The sequence below is a fragment of the Nannobrachium achirus genome, assembly GCF_963921795.1.
Source record: "Nannobrachium achirus genome assembly, chromosome: 22".
NCBI lineage: Eukaryota > Metazoa > Chordata > Actinopteri > Myctophiformes > Myctophidae > Nannobrachium > Nannobrachium achirus.
The window spans coordinates 8,057,970-8,076,292 of NC_137829.1; the positions used below are offsets into that span (position 1 = coordinate 8,057,970).

At 43.9% G+C, this 18,323-nt stretch overlaps 1 protein-coding gene across 1 annotated transcript in view; it reads right to left on the bottom strand.

The window, feature by feature from the left end:
* The window catches only part of dachd (dachshund d), a 154,382-nt gene that overhangs the window by 97,353 nt on the left and 38,706 nt on the right, over positions 1 to 18,323 (bottom strand). The gene's annotated exons all lie outside the window — the stretch shown is intronic.

Sequence of the window (18,323 nt, forward strand, 5' to 3'; positions counted from 1 at the left end):
ACAAATGCACAGCCCCTTTCCCTGAGGACGCGACAACAGGAGAGAGTGTGTGTGTGTGTGTGAGAGAGAGAGGGCTTCAGAAGGAACCCCCAGCCGGCGCATTCCCAGACGAGCATTTGTACTCAGTTAAAGAGGTATCAAAGCCCGACTCCGCAACACGACGCGGAAGAATTGGATTCCGTCTGTGTACATCTCTGTGATCCTTCCCATCATGAATCTCTCACTGTGCTGCTCACAGGCATTGCGGGCAAAAGGGAGAAAATAACAGGAACTCAAAGAGTGTGGTCCCACCCCGAAGCGGGCCAAATTGAAGGTGCCGCGCACCGGTTACCGCTTTACTCCCAATGACTGATTGGCGTCAAGCAGCCAATCAGGAGAGGCAGACCAGCTAATGCCCCAAAACAGATGACAATTACCTCAGACAAGCTTTAGCAGGCTTCACAAACAAGTAAATCTTTCCCTATTCCGAGTAAGCCGCTAGTTTATTCCTCAAAGCTCCAGATTCCTCTTAAAAGCTTCATGAGGAGGAGGGTGAAAAACTCCATTTAAGCCTAGCAGGAGAGCAAATAGGCCCACTCAGCAGATAGCAGTGAAACTCTGGTGTCCTCTCGGCTGATGATATAATTCTTAATGTACGGCCTGACTAGACATAAATCTTCACCCAAGCATCACCTCACCTGAGTCTGTCTCGCTCTCTCTCTCTCTCTCTCTCTCTCTCTGTCTCTCCCGCTCTCGCTCTGCTCTCTCTCTTTCATGATGAATTGTTTGCTACATCTCGGAGACTAAAACCCTTCAACCTCTTCAAACCCGGGTTTCTAATAACGCGGAGGTGCTGGGAAGAGGTGACAGCATGATGAATATCACAACAGACAGCTCCAATATGGGACAATTTTACCAGATCGATATCTCACTGCAATATCAGAGAAAAGGAGCTGATATTAGTCTACACAGTGTATTACAGATGGGGTACATTTCTTCTCTCTGCACTCCCAGTGAACCTGGGCTATATTTCATCCGTGTCGCCGATGGTTTACACACTCACAAATGCTCTGGAAACTAATCATAGCATGGTAGCCACGCCAGACGCATCTGCTTAAAATTATCCTTGTGTGTGTGTGTGTGGGTGTGCGTGTGCGTGTGACACCCCACCACAATCCCTTGTTCAACACAGGGACGGTGAACCTGCAAATAAACTGCGAAGAGCATTAGAGGATGTTACAGACCATTATTTCTGAGTGAGACCAAACGTTTTGTCACATTCTAATAGAGAGATCATGGGCCTCATGTGGGAGGCCATGCTTTTAAGAGCCACCTTGGGTCATAATGGGGTCTCTCAGATTAAACATTTCAAAGAGTGGAGAAGCTCTCTAGTAAACACTTCAAGTTTAATACAGTGAGAAAAGACGATACCGCATTCAAAGTGGATTGCTTAAATGATTTAATAGTCAGTTGATGTCCTTAAAATCGTGAGGGTAATGAAAAATATAGATTTCAGGACTTTCATCGAATATTCGAAAGAATTGGTGGACCATTATAATAACTGGTTCAAAATCTTAAGGTGGTCCATATTGATTACGAGGTTATCGGAGCATGCAAACGAAAAGGTTAGAGTGACACATTCTTGACATAGGCTAGTGTGAAAATGAACAGGTACAGGTACATTTTCACTCTCTCAGAGGATTTTGCTGTGTAGAAGATCTTATGAACTTTTCAAGAGCAGATGGACTTGCTTGTTTTCATCACTTAGTTGCTGCAAAACTTTGACAACATGTTGCGTGCATTTGTGTTGGATTTAATCTTGGTCCACGACCCCTGCACGGAGGGCTGTAAATTAATTTGCGACAATTACGGCACAATAGAGACATCACTGCAACAGAAATATTGATTGACAAATAATTTGACAAATTGTTTTTGTCAATCTCGCCGCTGCTAAATACTGTGGTCAAGCAATCTGCCACTAAATAAACCCAATCAGATGACTCACGATATTAGAGTCGTATGTGGGGGAGAGAGAGAGAGAGAGAGAGAGCGAGAGAGAGAGAGAGAGAATGAAAGAGAGACAGACGCAAAGGCAGTATAGACGCTGCTAACGCCTAATATCTTCCCTCCCCAGGGGGCCAGGGCTGAGGGCCCCTTGGCTGTCAGCTGCAATAGGACTGGCCTTTTGTGAGAGCCCAAGGTTCGTTAAGGGCTATTAATGGAACACAGTATCCCTTGTGCAGGGAACTTGTCAGTATTTCATTAGAGACTGATAAACATATAATACATAAGTGTCAAACACAGTGTGTGTGCAGCGTGACGTGAACGGCAGGAGGGGCAGAGGATTTTTGGGAACTGCCATGCCACAGTCATTCCCATGATCTGGACTGACAACTAGGGATGGGACGATATGAAAATGTCATATGCTGATTATTGTGACCAAAGAAATCGCGATTTACGATATTATCACGATAATCGAAATCCTTTATTCTGGGACGGAACATTTTCCAAAGAATAGCAGATCTACAAGCTCACAACGCGTCGCGCTTGTAGATCTGCTATTTTTTGACAAAGACATTTGGTAGAGAGTGAAAAATATACTGTATCAAGTATGTATATTATAAGTACCTTTTACCAATTATACAGGGTTTAAATGGTACCGGATATGCATCTCGGCAAATAAAAGGTGAATTGACCCCAGTGCATGACGGAGGATGATATAACGATAAATTAAATCTCCACGATACGATTATCGTGAGTGTTTTTTTATCACGATAAAGGATAATATCGCGTATCGTCCCATCCCTACTGACAACGTTAATGATTTGATGGGAGAGAGAGCGGGGGTGCTGGGCGGTATTGGGAAATATAGAGCATTATACTGTACTGTACTAAGGGAAAACTGCAACTAAATTTTCCCCTGGGGATAAACAAAGGTTTTGATTCTCTTCTATTTTTCTTCTCCTCTTCTCTTCAGATCTTCAGATACAAGAAACTCATATTGGAGCTTATCTCATTGGTTCTCCAAGTGGGGTCCGAGGACCCCCAGGGGTCCTTGAGGGAGTTCCAGGGGGTCCCCAGCTAAATGATAGTTAGGGAACCAAATGGACTCTTATGGAAACTCAGAGTGTACAAATGGAACCAATGTGTTTCCATTTGTACACTCTTAGGGTTAAATTAACAATGATTTTACAATATAAATTGGGGTCTCTGGGATAGAAATAGCATTAAATGGAGGTCTGTAGCCTAATGCATGTCAAACTGGGGGGTCCTTGAAATTAAAATGGTTGAGAATCACTGCTAGAGGTGTAAAACATCTTCTCTTATGGGGTCCTTGGCATATCCTTTCAAATGGGGGTCTGCGGGCTAATAAGTGTCCGTTTTTGGGGGTCCTTGACATGAAAAAGTTTGAGAAGCACTGGCTTATCTTATGCACTCCGTGCAAACACGGCATAGCATTATTCTACTGAACAGTGATTCCAGCCACTTGCACCAAGGCCCGGTTTCCAGTCTGGATAAGACAGCTTCACTTTTCAGCATGGGCCCACGAAGCAAGACAAAAGGAAATACCATACCATATATCATATTCAATTTAATTTCTGTTTTCACCACCATTGAACCAGCTAGTCTACTGGGATTCTGGTTCTGGTTCACAAAGTCCTTTTGATCATTCTGTGGCAGTAAGAGAGTTCCAAGTCCCATGGCGTATGGGACCAAGCTGATCTTATGATAATTGGAATACATCAGCTTCAGATAGCGCTAATGGATGGCGATTTCAGTGATCAAGAAAGCTCCTACTCAACTGCGGGAGCGAGTTCACTTTTTTCTAAGGAGGCGTTAGGCAACCCTCTGTTGTGTTCCCAAAAGACGGCTACCAAGACCGCCAGCACTTCTCTGCTCGAAGTGGCGTCGCAAAAAGAACCGCTACTGTACAGAAGTTACATCTATTTCCCCATGAGTGAGTAATTGGTTACCATGACCATTAATCAGTTAATCTCCTCCTTTTTTACACCCGTTCTCCTCAACAGAGAAATATCAGAGGTTCAATAATTAAAAACGTGTCAGGTGAAAGTCCAACGTGCTTCCTTAGCGCTGTATGTTCTCACATTCCCTGCTTTGTTCATCTTATTAACCTCCTCTCCGCTCGCCGCGCCTTTAAATGAAATCTTTAGCCCCTTACATGTGAAATTAAAACTGCCCTCCCTTGAGCGCTTTTAATTATTCTTCTTCAGGAGAAACTTCCACTTCTACTTTTGTCAGGGCTGCCTCCCCCTTTCTTCCCAGGCCCTTTCCTCACTCCCACTCGCTGCCCAGGTCTGTCATGCTTCACTCCTCCCTCCAATCCATGGCCGCTGCTTTTTTTTCTTCCTTTCTTCCCTTTTTCTCTCTTCTTCTGCTGGTCTGTTTAATTCTCACCTTGCTCTGCCCTTGTCATCAAGCCGCTGAAGCACAAAGCCAGGAGCAAGGGAGTGTTTACTCGTTTCCCCACTACATTACCCCTCCTATTAATCACAGCGCGGAAACTTCTGGACACAGTAACATCTCTGCAGCCGCTACCATGGCTGCTACAACCCCGCCGCACACCCCACACACACGCACGGATGCATGCGCACACACTCACACACTCACACACACACACACACACACACTCACAGCCAACTTTAAATAACTGGCATTCTATAAGATCCTGTCTTATAATTTAATTTTCTAAGAGCTTGTGCAATGTAGCACAGTTGGAAACCCCTGGCTAATGAAAGCCATGGTTTAAATTCCCGTAGTACCTTGTTTATTCACATAAACTCCTCCAAGCCAAGAAAATCATTATGTTGGAAGGGTTCAGTATGTCAGATAAATGAAAATAACGTGTTTAAAATGCCTCAATTTATTGATTCGGGTGGGAGGGGGGAAATGCAATGATGCCCCGTGATTAAAACAAACCTATAATAAACATGAGTTGTTTGACATTGAAATGCAAGATACATAGTTTGCACACAGGACGGGCAGAGGTTAGTGTTGCTAATTAATCAAAATTAATTGCATGTAAATTGTACTTTAAATGCAGACGGGGAAAAAAATAAAAAGCCATTTTTGGAGGTGAAGAATCCACCTGCTCTTCGCTCTACTTTACTCAAAACAGAGTGGAAAGAAAACATTTCGCTATTCTCTCCAGCTGCGGTCTAATATCACAGCTTCTACAGAGATTTGCTTTGATTATTTTTCCATTATGGTCTTCGAGGAAAAATAAAATATTTGCCAAAAAATAATGACAGAAAAATTGAATTTAATGCCTTGCGTGTCCACACACAGCCCTGTTCACAAGGCAAATCGGCCGCGAAGGATACTTTATGAAATTCAATTAACACATCAACTGCATTCCAATTCTCCCCCTGCCCCAATTCCCACATTCCCCCTCTGAAACGGCAGCCTTTCTCGGCGATTATGCTAACGGCCCGGAGTGCACCGTAAATTCACAGGTCTGGGGGAAAAAAAAGACGTAACGAGAGCCCCTTAAATATGGGAAGGAGACGTTTGAGAAGATGGATCGCCGTGGGCTAGCAGCGGGGCCGGCAGTGGGCAGCGGTAAACTTGTTTGTGATACGACACGCTACTATACCTGCTTCTAATGAGGCTATATGGACAACAGCAACATTATCATTAATGATTGAAGCCCTCTTTCCCCTCGCTCTCCTCTCGCTCTCTCTTCATTTCCCCCCATCTCTCCTTTTTTTTTCTTTCTTTCTTTTTGCCAAAGCCCCATGTCCTTTTGCAATTAGTGTTTTATACTGGAGAGCCCAAGGCAGTGGGGTTGCATGTGTGTAGGCTATCTGTGATAGAGAGAGAGAGAGAGAGAGAGAGAGAGAGAGAGAGTAGGGTGGGGAGGGGTTGGGGGGGCAGAAACATTTGAAATTCAAATAAATGAGCAATGTAAATAGTTTTGAGAGAGTTTACCCAGTGAACAATGGACTCTTATGAAACACAAAGTGAGACAGAGGGAGAGAGAAAAAAAAAACGGGGCTGGTGGTGCGCAGAGGGGGAGTGGTGTGCGTGTGTGTGTGTGTGTGTGTGTGTGTGTGTGTGTGTGTGTGTTAGGGTGGGTGGGAGACGGGAGGGGGGGGGGGGGGGGGGGGGGGGTGGATGATCCAACACAATGTGGCCCTTCTCCTACAGCAACTTGTTATCAGGCGCTACGCAGAGCCCCCCATTCAATCTGCATTTAAATACATTTCGGTCCACTCACTTCATTTGCATTCATTTCTCCCATTATATTTGAAAATGGCCAAATGTCTGGCCGGCACAATGTGGGAGCCTATCACCAGCCAGGGGAAGCCCACACCTGATGCCAATTTAGCCTGCTTGGATCTATTCATTGCCATGGCCCGATCTGACAACTCCCGGCTCTTCCCCCGTCCAGGAGACTTTTCAATTGGATCTGCTTGTGGTGACAAAATTGTTTTGCTCGTAGAGTTGTTGTTTTTTCACCCCCCCCCCTCCCTCCCTCCCTCCCTCGGTCCCTCGTCCCTCGTGCGCTCAACTCTCGCTCCCTGCAGGGGCGTCGCGCCAAATCTCTGGGCCCTGGGTACAAGGATTCACTGCGGCCCCCCCCCCCCCCCATGAATGTTAACTATTGAAAAATAGCAGATAGATCCGCTATTTTTTTAAATGTGAAAATGTGTGCAAGAAACCTATGTTTCCATGTCAGTGGTGCTCAAACTTCTTCATGTCAAGGACCCCCAAGATGATATGTATTTGGCCACGGACCCCCCATATCAAAGTATTTAGTTCCAGGGACCCCCCCCCCCCCCCCCAGAAGCAAAATTTGAGTTACAAATGTTCGCTTAAAAAATACATATATTCAAAGATTTGCACACATTTTCACGACTTTTCAAAAATAGCAGATCTACAAGCTTGTATATCTGCTATTTTTCAATAGCTAAAGTTGCTAGGGCCCCTCCACCTTGGGCCCTAGTAGTAACTCAGTCCCACTCCCCCCCCCCCCTTGTGACGCCCTTGCTCCCAGTGTCTGCGAGTCCAGGCGTCTATTTGGGAGCCATGGGAAAAGGAGAGCCCAATGATTCTCAGTGGCTTCTGATTTCCACTATTTGTCCAGCATTAGGGCCCACTTATCTCTGAAAGAAAAAGCAACATGTGGAGAGAAAGTGACAGGCTGAGACTCAGCCTCGCTAACAGGCCTATTGTGTGCTGAGGATCTGCATTCAAACATGAGGGGCCCTCTAAACTCTCTCTGTAAAACGCACACACACACACACACACACACACATTCACAAAAAACTACTTGCGGCGTAGACCTCTCTGTTGCAGTCAATTACCGGCGTTAATCTGCGCCGCAACGGAGAGTAAATATTTCATTACTTTTTCAAATAAACAGTCGGTTCTGAGCCCGTGGAGTGTCATCCACACCCGTGAAAGGAGACGGTGACGTTCACACTAATTTACACCATAAAAACACTGCGCTCGTTGAAGTAGAGTACTCCCCCCCCCTCCCTCCTCCTCGTCCTTCTGAAATCCTCAGACTTGCTAGCGACGTCGCGCGGGATGAAAAGCCTTGTGGAGTGGCCATCATTTACACTACAGTACCTTCAGGGGTGTCACACCAAAATTCTGGGCCCTGTGTACAAGATTTCACTGCGGGCCCCCCATGAATGTTCTTCATAGGGGGAGGGGTTTAACCCATTTAGGCTGGGAACGCCTTATTACGCGTTATTTTGTGCTTTAACTATTGAAAAATAGCAGATTTACGAGCTCACAGTGCGGCACTGAGTGCCGCGCTGCGAGCTTGTAGATCTGCTATTTTTTTTTTAATTGAAAAAGTCTTTAAATACCAGTATTTCAAATCCTTCTAAGGTTTTTTTTAAATACCTATGTTTCTGTGTCAGTGGTGCTCAAACTTTTTCATGTGAAGGACCCCCAAAATGATATGTATTTGCCCACAAACCCCCATCTCAAAATAATTACCGGTAGTTCCAGGGACCCCCCGGATGCAAAATCTGAGTTACAAATGTTGGCTTTAAAAAAATCATATATTCAAAGATTTGCACACATTTTCACGACTTTTCAAAAATAGCAGCGCGGCACCGAGCTTGTAAATCTGCTATTTTTCAATATAATTAAGGCCCCTCCACCTTGGGCCCTATAACTCAGTCCCACTTTTCCCCCCCATTGTGACACCCCTGAGTACCTTTACCCCTGGCCTAACCCGCGACCCCACTCCCCCCACTCCCCCCCCCCCTGCTCCCAGGAACAACCACAATGCTCCGCTCTTCACTCCCTCTCTCCTTTTTTTTTTTTTTTTGCCCTTAAAATCCTGACAGAAAAGTTAATCAGAACTGATGTCAATACAGCCGTGTAAAGAGACACACACACACACACACACACACACACACACACACACACACACACACACACACACACACACACACACACACACACACACACACACACACACACACACACACACACACACACACACACACACACACACACACACACACACACACACACACACACACACACAATTGTCTTCTAGCCACATACAATCTAAGCAGTGTTGGGGGGGGGGTTGCGGGGAGGATTAGCAGATGAAATAATTCAAGGAGCTGGGGTGGGGGGGGTAGGAGGGTAGGGGGCTGATGGGGGGGGGGGGGGGGGGGCAGTGACAGAGAGATCCCAGAGTCTACTACTCATTAATCACTGCAGCGTCTTTGACCTTTCATTTGCCAAGGGCGCAAAGAGAGGAGGAGGAGGGTGGACCGTTGTGCCCAGGAAAGAAAGGAGAGAGAGAGAGAGAAACAAGGGAAAAAAAGATGAGTAAGAAAAATAGAGCAAGAAAAAGACAGACACAGAGAGAGAGAGAAAGAGACTGAGTGGTGGATAAATATGCTAAAGTCCAACAGAAGATGCCACAACACATCCTTAATGATGAGTGAAATTAATCAGCTTCATGGGCTGTTAGATGAATCAGGCGTTTTCCCAGCCCCTAGGTGGAATCAGCTGCTCTGCTCCGCTCGCCAGGCCTGATAAAGACCGATCGGCCCCTTGCCCATTTACACATGTTATTAAAAGAATTACAAAGATGTCTGCTTGCTTGCCTCCCTCCCTTCACGCGGGGCCCGGGCTTTGGGAGCCCGGGTGCTGCAAATGGCAGGAGGGTGTGACATTAGCGCCGTGTGTATTTTTGGCCTCTGGATGCTGGCGCTTTAACATAGCGTGGTACCAACTAGACTCGGCTCGAATCAAATCTACGTGCTTTAATTGCCTCTTTGCACTGCGGATTGTACACCTCCAATGTGGCTGGTAGTCATAGCAATGTCCAAGCCTCTGTGTAGGAGCGTGTTAGAGAAAAATGGCAGCTTATCTTGAAACAATCTGTGTTTCACCTGTACGGTTTAAAAAAATGCTAAGTCAGTTTTAGGCAACAAATAGGCAGTGCAGCTACAGTACTCAATATTGATTCATTTCACAGTTACGAATTTTAGAAATTTGTTAACCGTATTCGGGAGCTGGCTGACCAGGCTGCCGGTGTGGTAATCTGAGTTCCCGAAGTAATTTTTTTTCGACACTAGAGAAGAACTTCTGGGCTGAAACCATTATATCTGGGCCGGAAGTCAGCCCAGCTCCAGAATCTGAGTATAGGTAACCAGAGGCAAAGATGGAGGAGGTTACCCATCTCTCAAAAAGCCCACGTATTGAGGCAAATCCTCCAAGGTCCGGGCACCCTATAGGCTGCAATGCCCAGCCTGGCAGCGTGTTGCGGGTTCGGGTCCCGTTCCTGACAACCTTTGCTGCGTGTCACTCCCATCTCTCTCCCCATTGACTGCCTCTACCGTTCGGGAGCTTCCATGCAGTATACAGGACTCCGTTGTGATGCAATGACACAGGTGATGGTTCTCTCTCAGCCCAATCAGTCTGCAGTGTTTTCGTGTCACCTTTCGTTATCGCCTCAGCTCATTGGAACCTCCACAGACGTGATACAATAAAACCTACCAGGAACCAGGGACTAGGTACTACTTTTGCCCAGTAGAAACCCCCAGAAAGTGAACAGAGTTTAGTCGAGCCGCTACAGTACCATGTCATGGAAAAGCACCATTAGTTACCAGGTGGGGTGGGATCGCTGCAGGGCCAATGAGCGCCAATGAGGAAAGCTTGACATGCTACAGCTATTCAAGTGTGTGTGCGGTGTGTGTGTGTGTGTGTGTGTGTGTGTGTGTGTGTGTGTGTGTGCGTGCGTGCGTGCGTGCGTGCGTGCGTGCGTGCGCGTGCGCGTGTGTGCGTGCGTGAGAGAGTTAAGAACGAGCGAGAGAGAGAGAGAGAGACGAGAGAGAACATGTACAGTATAGTTGTAAAGGAAGCAATGTGACCCTGATGCAGAGGCTGCATGTTGATTTATATGTAGAACCTTGCCTGCTATACATCATTACGTCTCTGTTGTCTGTTGCAACTTAGAAACACTCTCCTGTAATAATTAGGTAATCATATCTAATATCCGCCATGAGAGAGCCCTATAAAGAGATGCCTTGGCCTAAATGATTAAATTACAAATAAGCACGAGTGAAAATAAATGATGATGCAGACTAATCGACTGAAAATAACGACGCTGGAGAGAACGGAAGTGGGCAAACCAGTGTTTGTAACTATCGGATAGTTTGGCATCAAACATAGTCATTAGTTATAAATATACATTAAAGCTTATTTTTAACCCTAATTGATGTTCAAGGTTAATCTAATCAGTCCAATTGTACCTCGGAAGAGTCTGCTCCAATTTAATTGCCTATTTTTATTGCCTCAGCGAGATTTTAATTGAAACCAATGGGGATCTAACAACAACTGTGACATGTTGATGTCTGGGGGATAGCTATAAATATGTGACAAAATATGTGCATTATTAATGTGATTTCTTAATGCATTATTGTAATGCCTCCCCAGAAACATAGAGATATTATTTTACACAGCGATCGGGAGGGGGGGGGTTGCAAAATCATTTCATCCCTCCCGAATATAATGTCAACAAAATAAGACAGAGACGTTTCCCTCTGACTCCAGGCAAGTCTGGAGATTTAAAAATAATTAACATTCCAAAGGGGGGGGGGGGGGGGGGGGGGGAACTGCCATTGCACATCACAGCACAACCATTACTACATAGGCCACAGGTTTTCAAAGTTGGGACCGTGGCCACTAGGGGGGCTGCCAGGATGGGGGTGGGGGGACTGGAAAGGAGAGTTTAAAAGATTTAATAAAAAAAATGAAGAAATAATTAAAAATTAAACTTTTCCCAAATATGGGAGATCGCTGACATCATAAATGTCTGACAATGATGTCAGGGATCTCCATATATGGGCCTAAATGGGACAAGGACTGACACAGAGATCTCCATATGGCCATTAATGTGTTGCTGAATTCATTTTCCCCATTGACTTGAATGGGAAAATTTCAAACGGTAAGACGAAATTCATTTGCGAAATTCGCGTCACGGCAACCACACTTGCAATTTCCAATCGCATCTTTCTAGTTTAGTTAGTCATTTATCTATTTATGTATCCATTTTGCATGGGGTGGATACAATCAGAGGCTATGGCTATTTTTAGAGTCCTTGGCATGGAGAGGTTTGGGAACCCCCAGCCTGCAATAGGCAAACACTGACACCTCCGAACAAAGATCAAAACAGTAGCCTCTATTAACGTTGCACAGCTGAATGGTTCATTAAAGGGTTAAATCGGGTGTTATCACGTTCATCGCTAAGAATTCTCCAGGCATATTTGAAGTGCTATCAATTATGAAAGCTACCGTATGAGAACATTTAGGTATGTTCGACAGGACTCAACTTGGCCCTGAACCTGAAAGGCAATGAGGGACCGTGAAAAAAAAAAAAAGCGTCATTGATTCAAAAGGAGAGATTACATTGTGTCTGACACAAGCGCGAACAGTAGCGCAGAAGCTCTTGGATCAAATTCCGCACGGCAGCAGTGGCCATTGATGATATCGATCAGAACCGCGGTAGCTACTACTACTGTAGTACACGCGGGCTCTCTGAAGTAGGTGCACTCCTCGTGAAGACGCTTGCACGCGTACACTCGTGCGCGCGCGCACACACACTCGTGTGCACGTGTATGCATGCACTCAGTTTACTTAACCCAGTTAGATTTTTGATTTTAACCACTTTAAACTCTCTATACTTTAGCTATTCAAAAACAGCAGATCTACAAGCTCATAGCGCGGCACTATGAGCTTGTAGATCTACTATTTTAGAAAAATCCAGAACATTTGTAACCCAAATCCTTCTTTCAAGTTCAAGTTCAAGTTAATTTATTTGTTTGTCCCAAAAGGGCGATTTGGTATGCAGAAATATTTTTCTCGGGGTCCCTGGAATAAAATATTTTGAGATGGGGGTCTGCGGCCAACTACATATAATTCTAGGGGTCCTTGATATTAAAAACGTCTGAGCAACACTGATATAGAAGCATAAGTTTTTCCGAAAACCATTCGGAATTAGAAGATATTTGTACCATCGGCCTCGGGTCTTAATGAGTTAAAGTTCATCAGAATCAGAAACACTTCATTGGCAAGTATGAATTTGTGCATCAGCATGTACTGTATCTGTATTTCTGTAGAACGTTACACTCTGATCCCTCTGACAAAACTGTGACATTGGAGGCAGCAGACTAGTGTTAATTGCGAGCCTGTGTCCTGGCTGACAGATCCACCCTGGCTTTAGAAGCGTTGGATGAATACTGTTATTCGTCCTCTGAGAAATGACAGTTACTCTTTACCAGTGCTTTAAATATCAGACCTATTTCCAGGCCTGGACTGACAGAGGTTGAGATAGGGAAGGATACACACACTCAAACGCATGTGCGCGCGGCCGCACGCACACCCACACACACACACAGAAACATAGAAACAAACCGGACAGAAGTGTGGAGAGGGGGGAAGAGAGAGAGAGAGAGAGAGAGAGAGAGAGTCAGACAGAAAAAAAGTGACTTTGTGTTATTCTCCCCCTGTCCGTGAGTGAATGAGAGTACAAGGGGGCCCATAGTCCCACAGTAAAGAGTGGAAAGCACCACCTACTCAAGCTTGACATCTGTATAAAAACAAAAATAATCTGCTGTCAGCAGAATGTTCAATGGCTTCTATCACCCGGCCCGCTGATAAAGACTCTGGCCGCTGTAAGGATTGGGCTGTTATGCGAGGGGCTCAGTGGATCGGAATGCATGCTAATTGCCATCAGAAATATGCGTTGAGCCTTACAATTTCTGGCATTGCCGCGCACCTTGGTGAAGGACACGCCACGAGGGTTCCGGCAAAACAAAGATTAATGAACGGTGTTGAATCGCCATAATGCCATGTCAACAGCGCCATACATTTCATTACCGAGGTCACCAGTGCTTCTGTGTTAATGTCATGCTCAGAATTTCACGGCACGAGTCCTCAGCCTCTACCAGCAAGCTGAGCAGAGGAGATAAATTCTGTACTTGTTGGGTGATATTATTCTGTTGATGTGATTATATGGGGCCTGCGTTAGTGGCCGAATTCAAATTCACTCAGCCCAAGGTATTAAAGAGGGTGTTGAAAATGTAAAGTTCATAACATTGCCTTGGTGACAACGTGCAAATACAGTGAGCATGTCAGTGTAATCCAGTGTGTCAGTAGAACCTGACGCTCTAAACAGGAGCAAACCTCCCCTTTTAAATAATTGATATTTTCTGATTAAATGTGGCAGTTTGAAGATAATGAATTCTTTATGGTCTGCCTTGAGCAACTCAACACAGCCCTGCCCCTGCGTGACAGCTTTATGGGCCGGCTTTTTGCCCAAATTTTGAAAGTTTAACCTATGTAGATCAATGTGCTTCCTTAAAAGAGTTTAATAAATTAAAGTGCAGAGGGCTTTTTTTTTTTTCCTCAGCGAGCAGAAAAAGCTGATGAGACAGGTTTAGTTTAATCTCAGGCAATAGAAGTCATTAACCATTCTCCCAGGAATTAAAATATAGCTTGCCCTTTTCTTCTCTCACTTATCATTAGCATCACTTTAATCTCCCCGCGTTTCACACTGCTATTTTAATCATTACTTACTGCCTTTTGACAACTGAAGAACATGGCTTCTCCCCCCGCTCAGGCAATATCCTGATTTTAGCTGACAAAATGTAGGACATCATTTAAAAATATCTAAATTTCCTCTTCCTTTTTTTTCCTCCTTCTTCTGGCCACTCAATTCTACCCCCTAAAAGTCTGTCTATTTATATCAAAGAGAGGCACAGAAGAAGAGGTGTAGCTGAAGAGGACTACACTCAAATGCAATGTGACATGACTCCAAGGGTAAAGGAATACAGACTGCAATGTGACCATATTTGCATCTATCATGTTGTTTTACTGGATCATGAATTCCATAATATTCCCCTATGTGGGTCATGCAGGGGTGTTGAGGCCATAGATTTCTTTGTCCTTGATTCAATGAACACTTACAACAGAATCTCCACAGTAGAATATAAATCAAGTATTATGCCCAGTCTCTCAATGACTTTGACAGATATAGGGCAGCCAGGTTCTTCAACTTTTGTTTCTTTATTGTTGCCGGTCTAACAGTAACACAGGACAATGGTAGTGGATGTAGAGCATGATTAATCTAGAAATGATGCAAAAGAAAAGAGGGGACACAATGGGCTACAGCTGGCAGTGTGTTACATTTATTATTCTGGTATTGTGTGAATTTGTAGTATGGACATTTCATGCTTGCTTTTGAACTAAATAATCAATCGCTCTTATTATTTAGTTTTAAATTCACAGAATGTATGTTGCGTTCATTTCAAATGACAGCAATGACTGCTAATTCCTGCAAGGAAAGTTCATAAATCTACAATATTTATGCTGATGGGAACGGAGTCTAGTGTGTAGTTACATTTCAATTCACTGATTCAACTGTAATCCACCTAAGCTAGTGTGGTTCTCCCCTAAAATACATGAAATTGAACTAATCTGCTTTTCTTTCAGCGACGCTGTACTTCACTGCCTTTTCTAAAACTGTGCCAAGATTAAAGGCATTACCAAAGAACAGAAACCTCAAGTCCTTTAGATTAGTGTTCAATTACTTAATCCCTTAATAGAATTTGAGTTTTGTCCAAAACAAGTACCTCAATCGTGCAATATTACCGCTGTCAAAAGCAACACGAAGATTACGTATAACTGTTACAGGATGGTTCTGAGGCCTCGAGGGTGCAACAACTCTATGAAAGAGCCAACGGATTATGATCTTCTCGTGTTCACATCATGAAACATATGGATATCATACTGTAATTGCCTTTAAGAGACAAACAAGCAATTCAATGCATTCAATGTAAAAATTGTGTTTCTGAGAACATCAGTCCTTAATACTTTGTTGACCGGTGTCCCCCAAGGGTCTATCCTTGGCCCTTATTCCTCACTCTACACCAACTCTTTTCTGCTCTACAAGCTTGTAGATCGAGTAGTTTTGACGAATCCCCAGAAAAGGGACGTTAGCCTTCAAGTGGCTAAGAGCTAAAAGTTGAACATAGTTTTTCTCTTCTTGTTTTCTACAAGGTGTGTGAACATGAAATTAACCCCCGTCCATTTCCATTCCTCTCAAACACCCCGTGCCTCCCTCTCTTTTCTCCTGGCTCAATTGAAAATCAACACTGAACTTGTGCTCCAAAAACGGTTGGAAGCAGTTTATGAACATTTCAACAATAAAAAAAAATCCCCTCCTCTTACATCAAAAAGAAGCTCAATTCATTTCTGATCTCTATCCAAGTTCAAAGGCTAACTTAAAGTGATACTTCAAAGAAGCGCGTAATCAAAGACATGCAGCTGTTAAAACAATCTTTTGTTGGTTCATTGTCTTCAAACCAGACTCTTCACAAAATCCCCCAAAATGAAGGGAAGCAGAATCAAATAAGTTACATTCAATCATTCTGAGTGGGAGGCTTTGGTGTCACACTAAAATAAATGTTCAGCTAAAGATTTACTACTATTTACCGCAGCTGAAGCAGTACAATAAGGCCGGTATCCTGCCGCAGGAAAAACTACCATGGCCCTCTTAAATATGCCAAGGGCTCCAGGCGCAGTAAAACATGCCCTAGACCAAAGTAAGGCATTTTGACAAATTAAGCACCTAGTTATGAAGGCTACATTGTTATATTTGATGTTTGTATCCTTGCTTTTGCCTCGCCGGGCTCTGTAGCACTGCGTAAGCAGTATAATGCCCTATCACTCTTCCCTCTGTGGCCCGCTGCACTGTGTCATTTGATTTCCTCCACAAGGGCAAGTTGTGGCTGTATTAACAAGTCCCTATCACTGCTTAAGCCTGAATTATAGTTAGTTGTTCGCGGGTGCCGCACACCGAAAATAGCCAATCTACAAGCTCAGAATGCATCGCGCTGCAAGCACTTTGAGGGCTTGTTGATCGGCTATTTTCCGGTGCGCAACACCTGTGCACAACTAAGCATAAACCAGGCATTAGAATTGCATTGGAATTTTAATACGGCACTGTCCAACGGAGGTACGGTGGGGGGGGTGGGAGAATGGAGGGAGCTTTGCCAGTCCACTGGTTTGGCTTAATTTTTTTAATACGCGTTAGCACCTTGCTTTAATCCGACTCTAATGTACATTGTCAAGGGTTACTGTTGAGATAGAGAAAGGGGCTGTCAATCAAGGCCTGGTCAAATTATACCCAGACTCCATTAGGTTTAAAATGGAGCGATGAGGTCTAGCGTGAGTCAATCAAATCATTTAAGGATGGCTGTTACGGTTATTACGTTGTGCTTGTTATGGAACCTGCTCTTACCTTTATTGCCATCACAGGAGAGTCAAAGTGTACGTGGACGAACACTGAACTACACCTGTCGTCTTCATATAAATGCACTCTTTTTTCTGACATATGAATGGGTGTTTGCATGCTATATTTTACTGCCTCAAACATAATATATTACGGTAAACTATGACAGTTACTTGGTTATGCACTATATAAAGTCAGTCAGTGCTTGGCATAAGACAAAGACTACAATCTTTCTGCAAAAAGAGGGTGTATTATTTTATATATATATATATATATATATATATATATATATATATATAGCTAGCATGTACTACACTACACATTATGGTTTACGTATATATTTCATGATAATGGCCACTCACCTGTGTATTAGAAGATTCACAGAGGATAAGCAAGGAGGACCCACATGTAAAAAGAGAACACAAAACAAGAGAAAAGGTCAGTACTGTAATGTTATATTGATGTTAGCAACAAAATTCTCCAACTGTGCAACTTAATAATTAGTAAGGCAGCCTTGCTGTTGTGAGCAAATAAGCAAGAAGCCCAATGTTGTTCTTGTTTTTTTTTTCAGGTCTGAAGTTAAAAGACATGGCATGACAATGGCATTTACTTCAAGCAGAACTTCCTGGACTTAGCTTAATTGCTACTAAATAAGACAGCAGACGCGTCTGTACAGTTAGGCTTGCACAATTCTCTGATGGGGGGGAGGACGAAAAAAATCAGCAATTGCCAAATGACTGCACTAAATGACAATACTGTTGTGCAACATTTTCTTTTGCACCGTTTGTAAATATGACATGTTGTGTACCACTGCCGCGCGTCCTCAAACAGACACGCGTAACTGGCAGAAAAGTAGAGGAAAGAATAATTGCCAACAATGACATTATCATTTCCCTATATGTCACACGGTATGGAGAGCTATGTCAAACATAGTGCGGAAAAAAGCGTGTGTGTGTGTGTGTGTGTGTGTGTGTGTGTGTGTGTGTGTGTGTGTGTGTGTGTGTGTGTGTGTGTATGACCCGCTCCATCTGGAGGATTCGAGCACTCAGGGGCTGTCACACAATAGGGAGACGAAAGCCTGCTGAAGGATAACAAATGACTTCATGGCAAAACAGCCATTGAAATTCTTTCAGTATGTGGCATTAAAAACAACTGAACAAATAGAGATAAGAAGGAGGGTAGGATTTGAAATGAGATTTTTCTCTCTCTCTCTCTCCGTCTCTCTCCCCTTCCTCTCCCTCTCTCTCTCTCTCTCAGCTTAAAAAGCTAAACAAAACAAATGGAGCTTATTACAGCAGATTACCTTACACTGGACAGATTCACCGCATGAGGCCTAGTGTAAACAATGTCTTTCTCTCCGTGCACAAACTATGTGCCATTTATAACAGAGAGCAATCATATCCACAAGCGCCCCACAGATAAAGCAAAATATATCCCGGTGCCCCGAGTTTAAAAATATAATATTTTTTAAAAGGGCTGTTTCCATGCGTGTCACCATAGCAAACACAGATAAACCAATTAGAGTCCGTTATATTACTGCTTATAT